Source organism: Marmota monax, unplaced genomic scaffold (genome assembly GCF_021218885.2).
Source record: "Marmota monax isolate L192 unplaced genomic scaffold, Marmota_monax_Labrador192_F-V1.1 WCK01_AAM20220418_F8-fsc01573, whole genome shotgun sequence".
Taxonomy (NCBI): domain Eukaryota; kingdom Metazoa; phylum Chordata; class Mammalia; order Rodentia; family Sciuridae; genus Marmota; species Marmota monax.
Window position 1 is genome coordinate 4,119 of NW_026694393.1, and position 19,949 is coordinate 24,067.

General features: G+C 41.5%; 1 long non-coding RNA gene across 1 annotated transcript in view; it reads right to left on the minus strand.

The window, feature by feature from the left end:
• Positions 1–315: 315 nt before the first annotated feature.
• LOC124109471 (uncharacterized) overlaps positions 316–19,949 on the minus strand; it is a 30,350-nt gene continuing 10,716 nt past the window's right edge. The window contains exon 2 of the long non-coding RNA XR_006856963.2: positions 316–1,860. This is a non-coding gene — a long non-coding RNA (uncharacterized LOC124109471). The remainder of the gene's footprint in view (positions 1,861–19,949) is intronic.

A 19,949-nucleotide genomic window follows, 5' to 3' on the forward strand; every position in this document is an offset into this window, starting at 1 on the left:
AACATCAGATACTACTAACAAAAGGATAAGTTATATGGGAATTATCCATTCACTTTCAAAACATATGAATTCTTTTTAAAAATTTAGGCTACATATAAATTTTAAAATAAAGTTATATTAAGTCAAGATGTTTATATATGAATACATTACCAGTAATTCCAAAAATGTACAACTGCAAGAATGGGATCCTAAGTAGAATAAGTTATACGCCATGTATGTATAATATGTCAAAATACACTCTATTGTCATGTGTACCTAAACATCAAAAAACAAAATATTTTAAAATGTTGCATAGGAGAAGATGGAACATAACACTAGATTCAAGTATTTAATTTAACATGTTAACTTTTAAAGTGGCAAAGCATACATTCTAATCTCTAACATACCCCTTTTACTAACAAAATCCTCTTTACAATATAAAATGCTGATGTCTTTTGGATCTAAAAATGTAATGATATCATTAAATATCATTACAGCATATTAGAAACAACATAAAATGAAAACCTGGCATTCGGATTTCAAACAAATCAAATTTTCCCACAGATTAAAAAAAATTCAGATGTATCATTTACATATCTTTATGGGGTATATCACAATAATTTAATATATGTATACAATGTGAGTTTTATCATACAACATTGACTTTACATCCAGCAGGTCACTATAGTGTCATCTCCCTTTAGTTTTTTGTGATTAATGACTTTGCATAGAATTCATATTATGGCAGATTTAGAGAAACTGTCTCTGTGTGCCCTTCAAGAATGGGGACATTCTAGCATTTCAAGCAGGCTTTGGTATATGACAGATGAGTCTGAACACCTGAGAAATTTTCAGGAAGCAGGTTTATTTAAGCAGGTTTATTTAAGGTCCAGAGGGGCTAATGTAGAATTTCTGGATCCAGAGTATGGACATTCTTTGAGATTTATACTCAGTGGGTAGTTAACAAAACAGGGTGGTTAACATAACAGATACTTTTTGTTCCATTTCTTAGGCTGGACAGAGATTTCACAAGTTTTTTAAGAAAACATTAACTTGCACATCAACAAGTTGATTGCAGACCTAATTTTCACAAGAAAGAGAAACCTGGCCTCTACAACAAAGAGCTCAAACCACAATGGGCTCTTCAGAACTCCTGCTGACATTTTAAAAAAAGATCTTGTGGACTAGGAGAGGGGATTGTATGTTAAAATTAAGTGGTTTTTTTTTTTGGGGGGGGACTACAACATTACCCCTTTTGATGCTCATTATTCAATCCTTTAGATTAAAAACAATTATTATCTTCTTGGCTTAACTTTATGATTTCAGTTGTCTTTTTTAAAAGTGCTGCTTCTGTAGTAGACTCTAGAGTTTTAATGTAAAGGGGAGACACACATGGAAACAATAAACAAGGTAAGGGCATAATGCTTGCTATGTCAAATGAGTTTTTGAATCCACCAAGAATAGAAAACCATCCTCCAAATACTGAGCTTGGAAGCCAAGCTTTAATGCCTTTCAGGTTTGAACTGGTACATGTGCTAGCTTTCTGATATTGTTAACTATGTTTCTGACTTTATCAATCCTTTAGTAAAGCCCAAGGAAATGACTATATATATGATAGAAGTAAGGGGTAGCAATACATCACAGTATAAGAGCTGTCTTAGAGGATGAAACAGTCCATTTATCCTGTTGATGGGTTTATCGTTTACTGTGTGTTGTTCAGCCAGCCCCCAAGTCACTGAAGCAGGGCTGATGTTTCCTCATGCTGTGGGTGTGTGCAGGATAGTCAGCTTCCAGAGTGACTGGAGCAGGCCTAGTGTCCTCTGACCCTCAAGCTTGTCTGGTGTTTCCTTCTTCCTGATGTTCAGCTGAAGGGGTGCAAAGCTGCAAAAGAATGTATATGAGAGTATGAGATTCTATTTTCAGAAGATCCCAAAACAAGACCAAAGGAACAAAATATTACATAATGTATATCTGTGTATGTGTATATACATATAATGATATATTTGGTGACACTGTAAAGAAGCATAAAAACTTGTGGACAGTGCTCCATGTGCATGTGACAGAGGTGGGGATATCCTAGAAGGCTCAAACTATATAGATTTAGCTCATTGTAATTTTTTTCTTCTTTTTTATTTTTTAATTGTTTTAATTAGTTATACATGATAATAGAATGCATTTTGACATATTTTACACAAATGGAGCACAATTTCTCATTCCTCTGGCTGTACATGGTGCAGAGTCATTCCAGTAGTGTAATCATACATGTATATAGGGTAATAATGTCTGTCTCATTTACCATTCTTCCAATCCATACCGCCCCAACCCTCCCCTCACACCATTCGACACAAACCAAAGTTGTTTCTTTCTTCCTTAAAAATCAGCATTATCAGCCACATCAATATTTATAGCAGCTCAATTCACAATAGCTAAACTATGGAACCAACCTAGATGCCCTTCAACAGTTGAATGGATAAAAAAATGTGGTACATATACACAATGGAATACTACTCAGCCTTAAAGAAGAATAAAATTATGGAATTTGCAGGTAAATGGATGGAACTAGAGAAAATCATGCTAAGTGAAATAAGCCAATCCCCCAAAAAACAAAAGCTGAATGTTTTCTCTGATAAGTGGATGCTGATCAATGTAATTTTAAACAAATTTGAAAACAGTTTATGATATCATGATCCCAACCCAACATTTCATGCTTTGGCTTAAAATCTTCCATATATTTTTATTTCATCTAAAAACATGCAGTAATTTTTAACTCCCCACCTCATATGTCAGTTGTCTTCCAAAGTTGCATTTCTAAATGTATCACCTTTAATCTCAGATTATATTTCTGCATGGAAATAATGCTGAATGCCTACCTGGCCCCCAAATTGAGGTAGTGTTCAAGAGCTTAATTTACCCACAGCTTACCATCCTAGCATATTTATTTTACAAGATACAAAACCAAGGTTATACCTAGTTCTGTACCCTGGTCAAGGCCATGCAGTAAAGAGGGATTTGAATCCAGCTCTACCAACTCTGAAGTGTTGGTCTTTTCTCACACTACCCTTTAGCAAGACAAAACTTGATAACTTATATTTTTCCTTTCTTGATAATCTCTTGGAAGAAGCCAATGTCAGGCTAAATTTGGTAGATCTAGGAGGGTATTTTCCAAAGATGCTGCTTTTCCCCAAGTCCAGATGGGTGGAGTCTGGCCAGTCTGGCTCTCCCCAGACTGCTGCAATGTATGCATGCCTTGCACTGTTGCCTAGAGGCCCAGAGCTCAGAGGCCCAGTGCCCAGATGGCCCTGTATCTAGAACCCAGAGTCAGGTTTAGGGAGGAGTCAGGGGAAGTTGGGGATGGGGATGGTGTAGGAAGAAAGGAGAAAGGACTGGAAGGTGCTTCCATGGCTAGGCTCTTAGAGTAGCCAGAGATACCTCTCCAGCTTGCTCCACGGGGTCAAGGTCCAGATCAGGCCAGCAACCCTCAGGCTCTGATCCCAGCCCTTCACCAGTGGGCTGGACCTCCAGTTTTAAGGGACAATCTTCCTCCATCACAGGGAATTTGGTAATATGCTGCCAAGAATGTAAGCAGGCAAATTGGGCCACTGATGCTGGAGGTTGTTCATAGGTGGCAAATAAATATCTTAGTTGTTTCAATTTTAAGCCTCATACTTTCCCAAACACATTCTATTGCATGATTATACACAGAGGATGAAATTATGAAAATTATTGATGAGCTGGTCAGTATTGCAATGACTATATCCTCTTCCTGTATGACCTCTTTGGAATGATTTGGAAGGAAATGATTCCTAGACAAAACACGTCACTTGATAACTCATCTATAGTTTCATATTTGAAAACACTACTAACAAAAACTTTAGTTACCAGTCAAGACCTGGAGTCCTGTGGTGTATCATTATAGAAATATTTATCTCAGTTTCACGAAGAAAAGAGTGTGACTGAACTAGGACCATAGAAATCCCTCAGTGATCCATGGTGTCATTATTTAAGAACACTACTAGACTAATTTAAACTATAACCCCCAGCCCTTTACAATAACAAACAATACTTTTATGACCCACTCTCCCTAATCTTGGGGATTCCCTAACAAAAATATTAACCAGCAGTTATCCAAGCACTGGAGAGCCTGAGTCAGGAGGATCTGGAGTTCACAACTAGCCTCCACAAATTATTGAGGCCTTAAGCAATTTAACTAGACCCTATCTCTAAATAAATACATTTTTAAAAGGCTGGGCACAGGCTCAGTGTTTAAGAACCCCTCCATTCAATATCTGGTACAAAAATAAATTAATAAATAGATAGATAGATATCGATTGATCGATTGATCTATCATCCAAATTTCAGTCCTCTAGATGGTTCTATATTTTCAGCAATGCTCATCAGGGTTTACCTTCTAGAAATACAATTGCATTAAACATCCCAATATCCACTCCCACTCAAAACCCTCCTATCCTAGTTTTCATTCCTCTCAAATGCCTAGCTGTGCTAGCAGTGCTCCTGTGAAATGACTGTGACTCACTTGACAACTATCACATTCAAAGGGGAAAGGATGGCATCTATCAGCTTTGGATTTAAAGGCTTCTGATCCCAGGCTCTGGTAGAAGACTACACTTGCTTTCTCTCTCCCCTGTTGGTCTTTGTTGAGCATCATGGGTCCAGCTTAGGGCCAACTTTGACACCCTAGCTATAAGTGCTTCTAATTTTAGTGGCATCTCCAATGTCTGCCCAAGTATAAACCCCTAAGTTCAACTCAGGGGCCAGCACCTCTCCCAGAAAGGCTGCTTGCATTTTTAAGTCCATGCCCATGACATCACTGGGATCTGGTAGCACAGACTTGCTTCCACACTGATACTGGCCTTTGGAGCACTGATCATCTGCTTCAAAGGAAGAGGGTCCCCCAAGGACCAGAAAGTGCTATGGGGCAAGTCTGGAGCATGAAAGCTGCAGCACCTCTAACCAGAGCACCTCCAGTGACCAAGAGACAAAGGACAAACAGCAAACCTGTGAATGGAGGCACTGGTGCCCCTACATATTCTGCTCAATACAAAGGCTTACTCAAGAAATCCCCAAGTCCCATTCAGGGTGCAGCACCATCCAAGGAAAACCACATGTCTGTGCCCATGGCAGTGACCTCGGTGAAAGGGTAGTGCAGAGACTTTACCCCAGATCTGATATCTGCCTTTGGGTAATGAACATCTCCTTTCAAAGCAGAGGGACTCCCAAGCATAAGACAGATCTATGAATCAAGCTTGGGTCTGAACAACTGTGGTCCCACTAGTCAGAGAATTTCCATGGGGACAAAGTTACATAGGACAAAGACCAACTGTGTGCTTGGAACCACCCATGCATTTACTTTCAGTGTCATCCCCAAAGGGCCACTCAAGGAGAAATGCACAAGTTTGCTTTGGGGCAGCAGTACCACCACAAGCAAGGCTGCATGTAGGCCAGAACATCTGTACTAGCCTCTCACCCTGGCAGCTCTGCTTCTCATGGGGACACAGTGAAGAGGAACCTCATCTTTAGGGACTCTTGCTCATCCACCCAAGGCCTCCTGGACCAACCACCAGACCATCTTCTTCCAGGGCAAGATCCACTCCTGGGGCAGGGGTCCAAGAGAAAATGTTTTTCTCACTAAGCATCCACCTTCTTCCTCATGCGACCTGGTGTCAGCCCTTTTTAGACTCATATCACAAGTCTCACCCTGACCTCTGTGATCCTGGGAGAAGTGGAGGCATCCCTTTCCCACCCATTTCCTGGCAGCTTTGCCCTCAGAGTTGAGAGGCAGGAGGCTCTCATTTTATTTGGCTCTCTGGTGAGGTTTCTCACTCCTACAGAGGCCCTGGTCTGCATCTTTGGTTTCCTTGCTGTTTGAGCTCTTTGGAGGTCTCTATCCTTAGGCAATTTGCATGGATGGGGAAATTTGAAATTGGCAGATTTGTAGTCCAGATAATGAGATGCCTTACACAGAAGACGCAAAATGTTTAGGGAATCTCTGTTGTAATCTGTAAGTATGGAAAATATTAAGCCCATAATATCTCCCTAGAAAGAATTTTCACTGACTGCCCTTCTTGTAACAATGAACCTGTGACCAAGGGGGTAAAAAGATTTAATAGAGCATGGAGTCTGTATATGCTAGAATAAAAGGAAAAAAAAACTGTCTTTAAATAGGTCCCTGAAATATTACACTATTATCCAATTAGAATTGTTTTGTCAAAGACCAGGAACATGGGAAGAAACATTAGGTGTTGGATTTCTTCTACATAAACAAGTCTATTCTAAACTCCTGGTGCAAAGAACTCAAGCACCAAAACAGATGCCTCTGCCACTTGGTGGGGAGAGTGGAATAGCAACAAAAATGGGGTAAATGAGGCTGAGCGAGTGAGTTTCATGGGCTGGAGTCCTCCAGGGACCTCAATTTTACCTCTACAAGAGAGTCACAGAGGACAGGGTGACTAAATCAGGAAGCCTGGAGGACTTTGAAGGTGACTTAAAAATAAATCTCACTGTGGGATAGTGGGGCAAATGACAGGTGAATCAAATGCTCCATGGTAACCACTGGAGTAAGGGGGGTGAGCAGAGGATGGATGTTGCCACCTTGACTGCCTCAAAGGCACCTGAGGTTATGGGGCTAGGGGCAGAGGGCTTCACCATTAGTCCTTGAACCCAGGTTTCTGAAGTTGTCGGGGGCTGGGGATCACCTACATGCCTTTGTTTATGCAGAGCCTCCCACCAAGACCCATCCTGTGTGTTCTAGTTGCAACTCAAGTTTCAAGCTCCAGTCAAGTCATTACCTCCTTCTAGAAGCTTCCAAAACTCTTCATACCCCATGTGGGGACCATGAGGTGCCCCCTCCATGTTCCACTAACACCTCTTCCTGGCACTTGTCACAAGAACCCAAACTGACATTCACTCATTCACTGTTTCTCTGGCATCTCCTGCATGCTCTGTGAGATAGAAAGGCATTGACTAAACCAAACAAATTGAAAAAGAGTGACAACCTGAGGCCAGTTCTCTACAGCCCCCACAACATAGTTATATAAAAACAAATAACCAGGAAACCAAACCTGACAGGGTAGTGGGGTGGTCAGGAGGGCTTCCTGGAGGTGGTATAGATCAAGATCTGAAATAGAAATAGAAATTACTTCTCTTGGCCTCAGTTTCTCCAACTCTAAAGAAGAAAGAGCCTGTGTGGCAAACACAACTGCCCCTATAGAGCTGACTTGGAGTATAAGTTACGAACAGATGGAAGGAAAAGGTACAGGGAAAAGAGCTATATTTTAAAAGCTGGTGGCTTTGAATTTTTTAACTTGTTATGGGAAAGGCAGGGAGGAGGTGAGGCTGGGAGAGGCTGGAATTGGGACAGTGATGGTGGTGAGGATGGTAGTATTTTGGGAAGTTTAAGGCACAGATGCAAATAGATTTGGGGGTGGCGGGCAGGGGGAGGGATGATGCCATCCTGCTAGCTGTGGCTGTTTCTATGGTATGACTCAATCTTCCTTTCCTTCTGAATCCCGTCCTTCTCCCTCTCTGCATCCTGAGATGCTCACAGGTATCATTCTTTCTGCCTAACCCACAGGGTTCCCACTGCCTGGCCTTCCTCATGCAGTCCGTTCACTTGATCTCCTCACTCCTGTCTGTCTCCAGCTCTGTATGAATTCCCCACCCACACCATCTCCTTATTCTTCTCTTGAGCTCCCTACCCCTAGTTGATAGAAGGGTTTTTATTACTGTGTCTATCTCATTACAAGTTATTTTTATTTCCTCTTGATTCAATTTTGACAGATCATATATATCTAGAAACGTATCCATTTCTTCTGACTTTTTTTTTTTTCACTGTATTGGAGTACACGTTTTCAAAATAGTCCCTAATGATCTGCTGGATTTCTGTGCTATCTATGGTGATATCTTGTTTCTCCTCTTTGCGATACACATGGCCCCAAAGGCAGATATGAGATACTAGAGCTAGTCTGGGCCCCCAAACCCCATTGGTGGCAATGAGACAGATTGCAAGTAGAGGTGACCTTTTTGGATGTGGTGCTGGCTCCCCCAAGAGAGCTTAAGAGTTTCTGCTTGGGCAGGCTTTGGGGGCGGCAGTGACTATAGGAACACCAGTGGTTCTTTGCTCTGTTTTGTGCTTTGCTTTGTGTCTCTTGGTCCTCACTGTGGTGCTCTGCCTAGGGGCACTGGAGTTGTTCTCTCCTAAGCTTGTCCCATGTTGCTGTCTGTTGCTTGGATTCCCTCCTCTCTGAGGGAAGATGCAAATGGCCCCAAGTCTCATATGAGATCTGGGAGCAAATTTGGACTCCCAGATCCCATTGATGTCACAGGACAAATGAGCGAATAGGTAGCCTTTCTTGGGTTGGTGTGAGCTTAGGGATTTCTGGGAGGGCAGACTTTGAGGGATGGCACTCAGGGTGGGAACTCCAGTATTTCCTTGCACCTGTTTGCTCTTGGTCTGTGTTTCTTGGGCATCATGGTGATGCTCTGGCTAGGAGCAGTGTAGGTGTTCTGTCCCAAGTTTGCTTCATGGTGCTCTCTGGTTTTGGATTCCCCTACATTTTGAGTAAATTCTCATTACTGCTATGTGAGACATCGGACCTGGTGACAAGTCTGTCCTCCCAGTTGGCTTTGAGGTAACTGACACTGGCAGCCTTTAGGGGGAGGAACCTTTTTGTCCCATGTTGACTGGAGCTGCCTGTTCTTTGGACAAACTCTGGCCACAGGCCCTGGCCTCTGGGTGGCAGCTACAGAGGCAGAGGCTCATGTACTAGATGCACCAGTGGGCCTTGCAGCCTGTGTCTGGGAGCTGGCATGGACACCATGGGTGGGATTTCTGTTTGTTAGCCACAAGGACTGAGAGGTTTGGGCTGCCCAAGGTTGTGGGGCCTGCTGTCAAGGATGGGAATGGTGCTGCTCCTAGACCTGGAACTCCCAGGTATCCAAACTGCTGACAGCTGGCAAAGATGGGGGCTCTGAGCTTCTTCCCATCAGGAACTCCAGGGATTGGTGGGATGGTGGCTCTAAGGATGTGAGGTGGCTTCCCGTGTGGAGTGTGTTGTTATACCCTTAGAGCTGGCCAGCTGGAGCTACATACAGGTGAAGCCTTGAGAATACTGTTGGGCTTTGGGCCCTGGTGGGAAGGAAGCTCCTACCCAAGCTAGATGGAGGCCCCAGTTGGGGGGACTGTGAAGGCATAGTGGTGTTCAAGGGGGTGACCCCAAAGGGGACCACTGGCTGTGGAGCCAAGCCTGCCAATATGCTGGGGGAAGGCTTGGGAGGAAGGGCCAAAGAAGCAAATGGCAGGCTAGGAAAGAAGGGGAGGCTAAGGTTGGAGGTGGGATGGTGTCTGTGGGAGGAGAGAGCACAGCCCACCCACCTTGGTGTGGAGGCTTCCATGGTGGCAGTGCTGGTGTGGTGGGGAAAGGTCTGGCTGAGGCACAGTGATGCCAGAGGTCTTGCTCCTTGCTATGCATGGGCTTGTGGGGACATGGTTACAGCTGTCCCAGATGGTCTAGAACTCACCCATCAGAAGGCAGTTGATGTATATAGAACTTTCTCCTTCTCCCAGTCTAGGTTCTCAGCGGTGACTGGACAAGCCAGTTCTAGAGTTGGTGGCAGCCTCAGAAATTTCCCTCGTTGGCGTGGCAGCAGAGGAAAATTTGTATCCGTGGCTTACCAGTGTCTGCTGTGGATGAGCACTTCTTCCTCGGTAATGGATGTCCTGCCCTGCCTTCTGCCACCTTCTTACACTGGACCTTCTTCAGGGGAATCCCTGGGTATGAAGAGCATCCCAGGGGTAACTCACAGCTGGATGGGACTGGAGCCCTCCTTTTCACGGCTGGGAGACTTTAGGTGGAGCTATAGGAGCTGCTAATGACATTTCCCTTGGAACAGGAGCTTATACAGTAGGCCCGGGAGATCTCAGCTGTCTTGGGAGTTCTGGGTACAGAGGTTTCCCTGCAGAGCCCCAGGCCTGGGCATAAAGTAAGGCAGGTGACTGTGGGCCACCAGGATCCTAAAAGCAGATTGTGCTGCTTCAGTGACTTGGGGGCCTCTGATGGTCTCTATCTGCAGGATCTTCCACTTGCTCAGCCACTCCTTTAACACACTGAATAGAGTCTTCTTAGTCTTCTCTGGGCAGAAGGGGTCTTGGGTAGGCCACGGTGCTATAAGCTGGCAATGAGTGACTTTCTGGTCCTACGTCATACAAGGCGTCTATTTGCTGAGTTGGTGTTCTGGGCTACAGGAATTGGTGAAAGGTGCAGCTGACAGCGACATCTTCTTCAGGAGACAAGGCATGTGGATGATGGAGGAAATGTCCACACCTCTCAGAAAGGATTGAAGTGTCCACAGGAACCAGGACAAGCACTTAGGAGGCACTTTTCGCAACCACTGATTCGCAGTTTCAGGATGGCAGCAGGATGAACTGCAAGTGGTCTTGAGGGGCCAGGAAGCACAGAGGGGCCAAGTAGTGTAGGGAAGTTGGTGGGCACTGTGAGCAGGTTTCATGCAGAACCCCTTTGACAGGTCCTTGCAGCCCAGAGTCAGGGGCAGGAATGATGGACAGACCTTATCCTGGGAAGTACCCATGGCAGTGCCTAGGGAAGGCAGGATTTAGGAATTCTAGAAGTGAGGTCAGAGGGCCTTTTGCTGCTGCCAGAGCAGCTTTGGATGAACAGCAATGTCTGACCTGTTGCCAGGATGCAGCTTTGGAAGGAATGGGTAGAAAACCCACAGGCATGTTCAGAAAACCATCAACTCAGGGCTGGAGGCAGGGCGGTGCAAGGAAGGGATATGGGCACGTACAAAGTCTGTGTGCACACACCAGATGCCGGAGGCATAGGCCTAAAACTGTGTGCCTGGTGCGTGGGTTTTGGGAATACTGTGGAGGGCTGGAACTGAAGCTGTGGATCCAGATCCCGCTGGTGCACCAGCTGACCTAGAGAGGTTTCCTGATCATCTGGGAAGGGTGGAAGATGTTGGGTTTGAAGGTCAGCAGCTATGGCAATTGCAGGGATATGGCCCCTTGGGCGGGAACAGCACACACTCTCCTCCTGGCAGGTGGGCAGGATGGCTGCACAGGTTGGCTGGAGTCCAGTGGAGATAGGGGGTGGCAGGAGGTCTGAGCTGCCTCTGACTGTCAGGTAGATGGCAGCTCTTGGTGTCAAAGCAGTTGGGCACTAGGGTGATTAATGTGGGTGTTGGGCTTGTGGTACCTTTGTCTCTGGCACAGGGACATGCTGCCAGTGCCTTCTTGGGGGCGCTCTTCACTGCAAGGTGGGCCATGGCACATGCTCCAATATGAGCGCCCAATGGCAGTGACATTAACTCATAATCCTATATACATTTTCATGTGGAAATTTAAGTTTTTAGAAGTTTCTAAATAATACCTTAAAAGGAGTTGGGAGGCCCTTTGTACACATGATTTTTGACTAAGAATACAATAAACTTTAACCCAGTTATCTGAAGTACATTTGTAACATATTACTTGGAACAAAATGATCAGAAGGTTATCTAAATGTTCGTTAATATTCCAATTTTGGATAAAAGATATCCAAAATGAAGATAAGTGTGCTTAAATTTCAGGAGTGGAGCTAGCTGAATTGCAACTCAATAAGCCCCATCTTTCTTGAGTGAGATAGCTCTGATTTCTATGCAGGTTCCATATAGCTTCACCCACTCTTCCCTGAGTTCCAGTGACCAATTGCCAGACCTGTGGTGTTTCCTTACTGTTCCCCTGTCAGACAAAAAGAAAACAGCATGTATTCCTTCTACCTGTAAGAGTAGCAAGTAAAATGGCTTTATGATTGTGAGAATTTTCTCCAAGGAGTGCCCTAAATTAAAAACACTATTGTAGAAAGTTTGTATTTCTTTCTTTTCTCCCATTTAATATCCTAGATGCAAAAAATACACCCAAAGATGGTAAGAAACCTTCATGATTTATTGTTTTTAATGTAACAAAATAAAATATTATAATGGCAAAAGAATCTGCTTTATCCAATGTGTTTTGACATCTTCCATTTGAGAAGCTTGGATCCTATGTCCCTGAAATTCTGAAGATTATGGAAATGTGAAATATGTTTTTAAAGTATGAATACTTCTTTATTTGGGAAGCTTACTAATATTTTTCAGGTATTCTGTAAACTCCATGAAACTGTATTCAAAAATAACAGAAGGTTTTGGAAGGTACATTTATATGGTATTCCTGTTACTATAAAATTTACAAATATAAAATCAATACAAAATATAATATTAGGTTCTGGATTCTGATCAAATGACTGTAACTCAATCTGTATGTTAAATGCTTGGTATTTAATAGTAGAAAATAACTATCAGCAAATTGTTATTTTAGTTCATACTGACCTTTTAACATCTCAGTCTGTATTTCATGGTATCTATATCAGCCAAAATTTTGTCCTCTTTTAGTGACTTCTATTTCTCTAATTTTTCTGCTTTCTGAAAAGCTAGAATAATAAGAATATGTGATATTTTACCTTATATTTTTTTATTTAAATAAATCACACTATTTTTTAAAAATAGTTCATTTTATTTTTATGTGGTGCTAAGGATTGAACCCATTACCTCATGCATGCTAGGCAAGTGTTCTACCACTGAGCCACAACCCCAACCCATACCTTACAATCTTACCTTATGCAGATGTATGATTGCATGTGTGTGACTCTGCATCATGTACAGCAAATGAGAAGTTGTGCTCATTTGTGTACAGTAAGTTGAAATGCATTCTGCTTCATGTATAACTACTTAGAACAAATATTTTTTAAAAGAAAATAACCATTATTCTTCCTAAGAAACTAATGGGAAGGTAACCTTATAAAGAATATTTATACAGTTTAAATAATCTTAAGAAATTGATATTTTATTATTGCCCCGCTTCAGGAAGAAAGAGAGTTAATACATATTCATATATTTAACTAATATTTAAAGCAAAATTTTCTAAACAAGTTTTAATGTTGACTTAATACAAAATTCTAATTGTTATAACAATTCTTTCTCTAAATTTTAAAAAATTCCACTCATTCCTGTTCCAAAATTACACTTTTGCCTCACAGTTATTTTACATGCTAAAGACTTTTTAAGTCTACTTTTCATCCCAGAATCCCTTCCACCTATCAAGCCCATTTTATTATCCACCATTACTGGAAACAAACAATTTCATCATCATTATTTTCATGATTTGTTCAATCTCATAATATCAAGCCTTCAGAAACCATCTAAGTCAGACCTACAACATAATTATTTTTCAATTAGTAACCTGCCGCAGTCTGGCTGGGCACAATCAGGAGCCACTTGTCAAAAGAAACTAACTTTATTTTTAGAACCACACACACCAAACAAAACAGCCTCTCAGGAAAAACCCTCAGAGCCTCAACTGCCACTACCGGCTTTCCACAAGCCTCTCTCTCCCACACAAGCGTCTCTCCACCTCCAACAATCCTCCTGCTCTTGAGGCCGATTGGCTGGGTCACGTGGGCGGAGCCAAAAAAGTCCCCCAATGAGCAGCTCCGTGGTCTGAAAGGGCAGGGAAACAGCCCAATGAGCATCACCGCAGAGGAGCCAATCAGCTAGATGTTGCTGGGGCCGAGGAGCCAATCAGCTAGATGTTGCTGGGGCCGCTGTGAGCCAATCATCAGCCGGCAGCTGGAAGTTTGCTGGCAGCTGGAAGTTTGCTGGGGCCCCTTCGGCTGTGGCTCTCAACATCTCCCCCTCTCTGTTTAAACAACAAGCATGTGGCTTAGGGACCGTGCCTGCCTTAGGTTGTCCAATAGTACATATGGTCCTTAGGTTGGTACCATTGCAATTGGATCTTACCCGTCACTGACTACCGGTCCAGTATACAGCCACACCTGTGGAGAGGTCTTTGTACCAGCGGGGGCGGTGAGGTTCTTTGCCTCACCTCTGTTGGCCCCCAAATTTTAGCTGGACGATCATGACAAGCAGAAGGGAGGAAGATACACCAAGCCAATTGACGGCTCCTTTTGGAAAAATTGTACCACCAATGACATCATCAGCAAAAATACCCCAACACTACCACAAGTCGCTGCACCAACAGATAGTTCACAATGCATACAGGTGAGTTCACAATGTGTCCAGGCAAGTTCTGCAAGCAGTTCAGTGATGGCTATTGCAGAAGCTGTAGATTGGTTTTATCTTTGACTTCACCAGCACTGGGATGAAGATAGGAATTCTGGCAATAATGGCTAAAGAAAAAATTATGTAACATTACAGAAGGCACTAAAAGAAAACAATTTTCTTAACAATTTACATTGTCTTCACCAGCACTGGGATGAAGATAGGAATTCTGGCAATAATGGCTAAAGAAAAAATTATGTAACATTACAGAAGGCGCTAAAAGAAAACAATTTTCTTAACAATTTACATTATCTTTAAGAGAATTATTAAATATAATGAAAAGGAAAGGTGAAAGTAAACAAACAGATCTGTTAACCTTCTTTTTTGTTTACATATTAAAACAATCCTCAACAGTTGTATACCCAATTTAAATTAAACCATATAAATCACGTGAAAAAAAAATATTTGGATCCATTTTATCATGAGCGCTCATCATATATGATATATGGACATACATACATTCAAACATATAACACAAAACACAAGTGTGCACACATAATACATACAACACATAACATTATAGTAAAGGCCTTATAACTTTTTACAGGTGAAATCTCCATTGCAATGTTTAAAAACTCTATAGTCAAAAAATAGAACTGATCAGCAAAACATTAACCTAGGTCTGTATGAGCTCAAAAAACAAAATAGAACTTCATGATATGGCAAAGGGCAATAATAAAATAGATATTGAAAAAAGCATCCTGGTTCTGTTGCAGATGTAAGAATAGCCAAACTGGAGTTTTGGATATCAGTTGTTATGGATTTGAGCCAAATCATCTTCTTTTTGGTCTGTAGAAATCGCTTTAGTTAATCTTTCTGGAATCCAAATCGGCTGCTGTTCTCCCTGTGGAAACACACAAACAGACCCTCGACTCCAGACAATTACTGGGTCAGGCCCTTTCCATTGTCCTGTTAGAATATCCTTCCAAAGTACCTTGGGCTTATGCACATTTTTTGGACACATATGCCTTTCCGCAGCACTAAGTCCTGATGAATCCAAATTTAAAAAGTTTAGAGTAAAAAGGGTTATTTTAAGTTTATCTTTGGGGAATATATACCCCTTCCCAATTCCTTCTTTTTGCTTTAATAAGTACATTTTAATAGTTTGATGAGCTCTTTCAACTATGCCTTGTCCCTGTGGATTGTATGGGATTCCTGTTATATGAGTAATGCCAAATGTTGAGCAAAATTGTTAAAAAGAGGCAGAAGTATAACCAGGGGCATTATCTGTTTTTAACTGTTTTGGAACGCCCACAGTGGCAAAATTTTGTAAGCAATGAGCTATAACATCTTTAGTTTTTTCTCCGGCATGAAGGGAGCCCATCAAAAATCCAGAAGAAGTATCAACTGTAACATGCAAATATTTTAATTTTCCAAATTCTGGCAAGTGTGTGACGTCCATCTGCCAAATATGGTTAGGTATCAATCCTCTAGGATTGACTCCAAGATTAACTTGTGGTAAAAAGGTCACACAATTTTGACATTGTTTTATTATTTGTCTAGCTTGTTCCTTAGTTATTTTAAAACGCTTTTGTAAAGTATTAGCATTGACATGGAACTTTTTATGAAAATTTATAGCTTCTTCTAGTGTAGAGAAAATATGTATGTCATGTGTAGTTTTATCTGCTAAATCATTGCCCAAACTAAGGGCTCCAGGCAATCCTGTATGTGCCCTGATATGTCCTATAAAGAATGGATCTTTTCTGTCCCAGATTAGACTTTGTATAGTGGAAAGCAAAGAGAAAACAGTAGAAGAAGGGGAAATCCTACCAGCATCTTCAAGAGATACTATAGCATTAACTACATACTGACTATCAGAAAATAAATTAAATACACAATCTTTAAACATCACAAAAGCTTGTAAAACTGCATTAAGCTCTACCTTTTGAGCTGATTGTTTGGGTACTAAAAATGTAAAAGTTTGATCAGGGGTAACTACTGCTGCTGTACCATTATTTGACCCATCAGTGAATATATTTGGAGCATTCATGATAGGTGTTTTTCTTGTCATTTTTGGAAAAATTACAGGATGCAATGACCAAAAAGACAATAAAGGATTAGATGGTAAGTGGTTATCAAATGAAACATTAGATTTGCACATGATTATTGCCCAAGTATTTAACTCATTAGCTAACTCATCAATTTGATTCATAGTATATGGAGTAATAATTTTATTGGGAGAAATTCCAAACACTCCCTTTGCTGCTTTTATTCCTTTGAGTATTAATTGTCCTACAGCCTCAGGATACCTAGTAAGAATAGTGTTAGGAGAATAAGATAAATGTATCCATAATAATGGACCTTCTTGCCAAAATACTCCTGTAGGAATATTTTTTGTTGGTAGTACAATAAATAATAAAGGAAAACTTATATCAATTCTATCCAAATGCATATTTTCCATATATGCTTCAATGATTTTTAATGCCTTTCTTGCTTCAGGCATTAACATTCGGGGTGAATTTGGATCTGATGGACCTTTTAGGATATCAAATAAAGGTCCCAACTCTCCTGTTGGTATACCTAAATAAGGCCTTATCCAATTTATGTCTCCTAATAACTTTTGAAAGTCATTAAGTGATTTGAGTTGATCTACTCGTATTTGAATTTTTGGTGGACGGACCATGGTTGAGGATAATAGAACTCCTAAATAATTAATTGGAAAATTTAATTGTACTTTATCTATTGCTATCTCTAGATTATAATTTTTTAATAAGTTTGTAAGTGTGGCATAACATTCTAGCAATGTGTTTTTATCTTTGTGTGCTAATAATACATCATCCATATAGTGAAATATTTGTAGTTCAGGATTTTGATTTCTAAGTGGCTGGATTACTTTGTTAACATAAATTTGACACATAGTTGGGCTGTTAGCCATCCCTTGAGGGAGTACTTTCCATTCATATCTCTGATCAGGACCTTCATGATTCAGTGCAGGGATAGTAAATGCAAAACATAGACTATCCTCAGGATGAATTGGAATTGAAAAAAAAACAATCTTTAATATCTATAACTAAAACATACCAGGTTTTTGGCAAAGCAGACAACTGAGGAATCCCTGATTGAGCAGGTCCCATAATAACCATCTCATTATTAATGGCTCTTAAATCTTGCAATAATCTCCATTTACCAGATTTCTTTTTGATGACAAAATGGGAGTATTATGGGGAGATACAGAAGGTTGTATATGTCCTTCCGCTAATTGTTGTTTGACCAGGTCATGGGCTGCTTGTATCTTTTCTTTAGTCAGGGGCCACTGAGGAACCCATACTGGTCTTTCTGATTTCCAAGTAATTTTTATTGTCTCAGTGGCCCTTTCTGAAAATCCAACCGATGTCTGTCTGTTCCTTGATCTATTTGTATTGGTGCTGCTATACCTTGTTCTTGTTTTTCTAATCTTTTTCCTTTCCTAAAACCTTGTCTAGTCATAATAGTGGGTGCATTTTGGTTGATGTTATTTGTTAATGTCAAACCTAATTGATCTAGGACATCTCGTCCCCATAAATTTACGGGAAGATGATCCAATACATATGGCTGTATAGTTCCTTCACATCCTTCAGGATCCTTCCAATCTAATACCATTGCACTTCTATGGGGATTAGTCGCCACTCCTAGGCCTCGAAGCGTTTGAGTGGCTTGTTGTAATGGCCAATGTTTTGGCCATTCTTGACGAGAGATGATGCTAAGGTCTGCACCTGTATCCAGTAGCCCATTAAATTCATGTCCTTGAATATTTAGTTTTAGCATGGGGCGAGAATCTAAATTTAAAGAAAGCATAGCCCAATCTACACCTGTGGAGCCTAATACCTTGGAACCTCTTTCTACAGTAGGACTGGAAAATTTATCATGTAGGCTGGGTATTATTAGTAACTGTGCTATTCTATCTCCTGGTGAAATTACTGATATACCCTTTGGAGAACTGGCTATAATTTTTATTTCACCTTCATAATCAGGATCAATTACCCCAGGACTTATCATAAGTCCTTTTAGAGTAGAAGAGCTGCGTCCCAATAATAAGCCTACTGTTCCTTTGGGAAGAGGTCCTTTCACCCCTGTGGGAATGATTTGAACTCCCATCTCTGGAGTTAGTACTGCTCTGGCGGAGGCGCAGATGTCCAACCCTGCGCTCCCTCTGGTTTGTCTGATGAGGGATCTGATGGACAATGTGTCCTGGGCACTACCCTGATGGGGTTGCTGGGTTCCTCCAGTGCTCCGTATATGTGTGGTTTTGGGCCCCGGAGCATTGGGCCCCCCTGTCCATTTTTTGGCAATGGAGCCCGATGCCTTTCTCCACGATATCGTGGATAAACACCTGGTCCTTGTTCGTTTTTTGATAATGGAGTACCCTCTATGGTGGTTTGAGAACGGCATTCATTAGCCCAATGTCTCCCTCTACAGCATCGTGGGCAAATACCTGGTATTCTACTCCTTTGATACCTAGTTTTGTTAAACCCTCCTCCAATGGGGCAATTCCTTTTAAAATGTCCTGTTTGTTCACAATTGTAGCATGTTCTTTGCCTGGCATCTAAAGCCTGTTTTACTGCAGCTGCCACAATTTGCCCTTGTTCATTAATGTCTCTGGCATCTAAAGCCTGTTTTACTGCAGCTGCCACGACTTGCTCTTGTTCATTAATGTCTCTATATAATTTAATATATGTGTTTAAATCTTCATGTTTCCATGGTCTAATGATATCTCTGCACCAACGATTCGCTTGCTCATAAGCCACGTGTTTTAGTAATGGCATTGCTTGTTCTGTATTCCCAAAAACTCTGGTAGCTGTTTGAATAAGCCTATCTACAAATTCAGCATAAGGTTCATTAGCTCCTTGTATAACCTTAGATAATTGACCTTGTAAACCTCCATGTCCTTGTAAAGTCTTCCATGCCTTAATTGCATCTACAGCAATTTGTGCATATACACCAGGATCATATGCAATTTGTTGCTGCTGATCCTCATAAGGTCCCTTTCCTAACAACATATCTAGATTTCTCTGAGGATAACCAGCTGCTGCATTTCGCCTAGCCGTCTCCTTGCAAAATTCCTCACTGTCAACCTTCCATAACAGGTATTGTCCTCCATTTAGCACAGCTTTACACATATTAGCCCAATCTGCTGGTGTCATGTTCAAGTTGTTAATGGATTCGACCATGCTTACAGTGAAGGGTGCTTGAGGACCATAGGTTGTTACAGCCTCTTTTAGCTGCTTCACTGTTTTGAAATTTAAAACTTGGTAAAATCGGTGCCCTCCTGCCTCAAATACAGGGAATGTTAATAGTTGAGATATTGTCTCAACTATCAACTGCGGGGGTTGGGGACCTCCCAGCATATGGAGGTGGCCTTGTTAGTTGGACACTTACGTCCTCTGGTGATAGAAAGGTGTTAGTAGCAGTCTCCTGTTGTAACTTTCCCCCTGATGGCTTTTTCTGTTTTACACTTTCTTTCTCTGTCTGACTAGCTTGAGAGGCCTTCTCTTTTACTTGAATCTTTTCCTCTGACTAACTTGAGAGACCTTCTCTTTTACTTGAATCAATATGTCTTCTCCTTCCTCTACCTTTGTCTGAACTGAAGGCTTTGGACTAAGCAAACAAGATATGAACGTCCACAATGGCAATGTGCCAACTGGCAGAGTCCCTGGGCTTTTCTTTTCTATTCTTTTTAAATCTTCACCATGATGGTTCCATTGTGATATATTTAACAACTCCTCCTTAAAAAGCCATGGGCTACATTTTTGTATTGTATCAACGTATGCCCTGATTGTTCTTGATTTTACTGAGATGCCTCCTTCCTCTAACAATTTACTTAACAC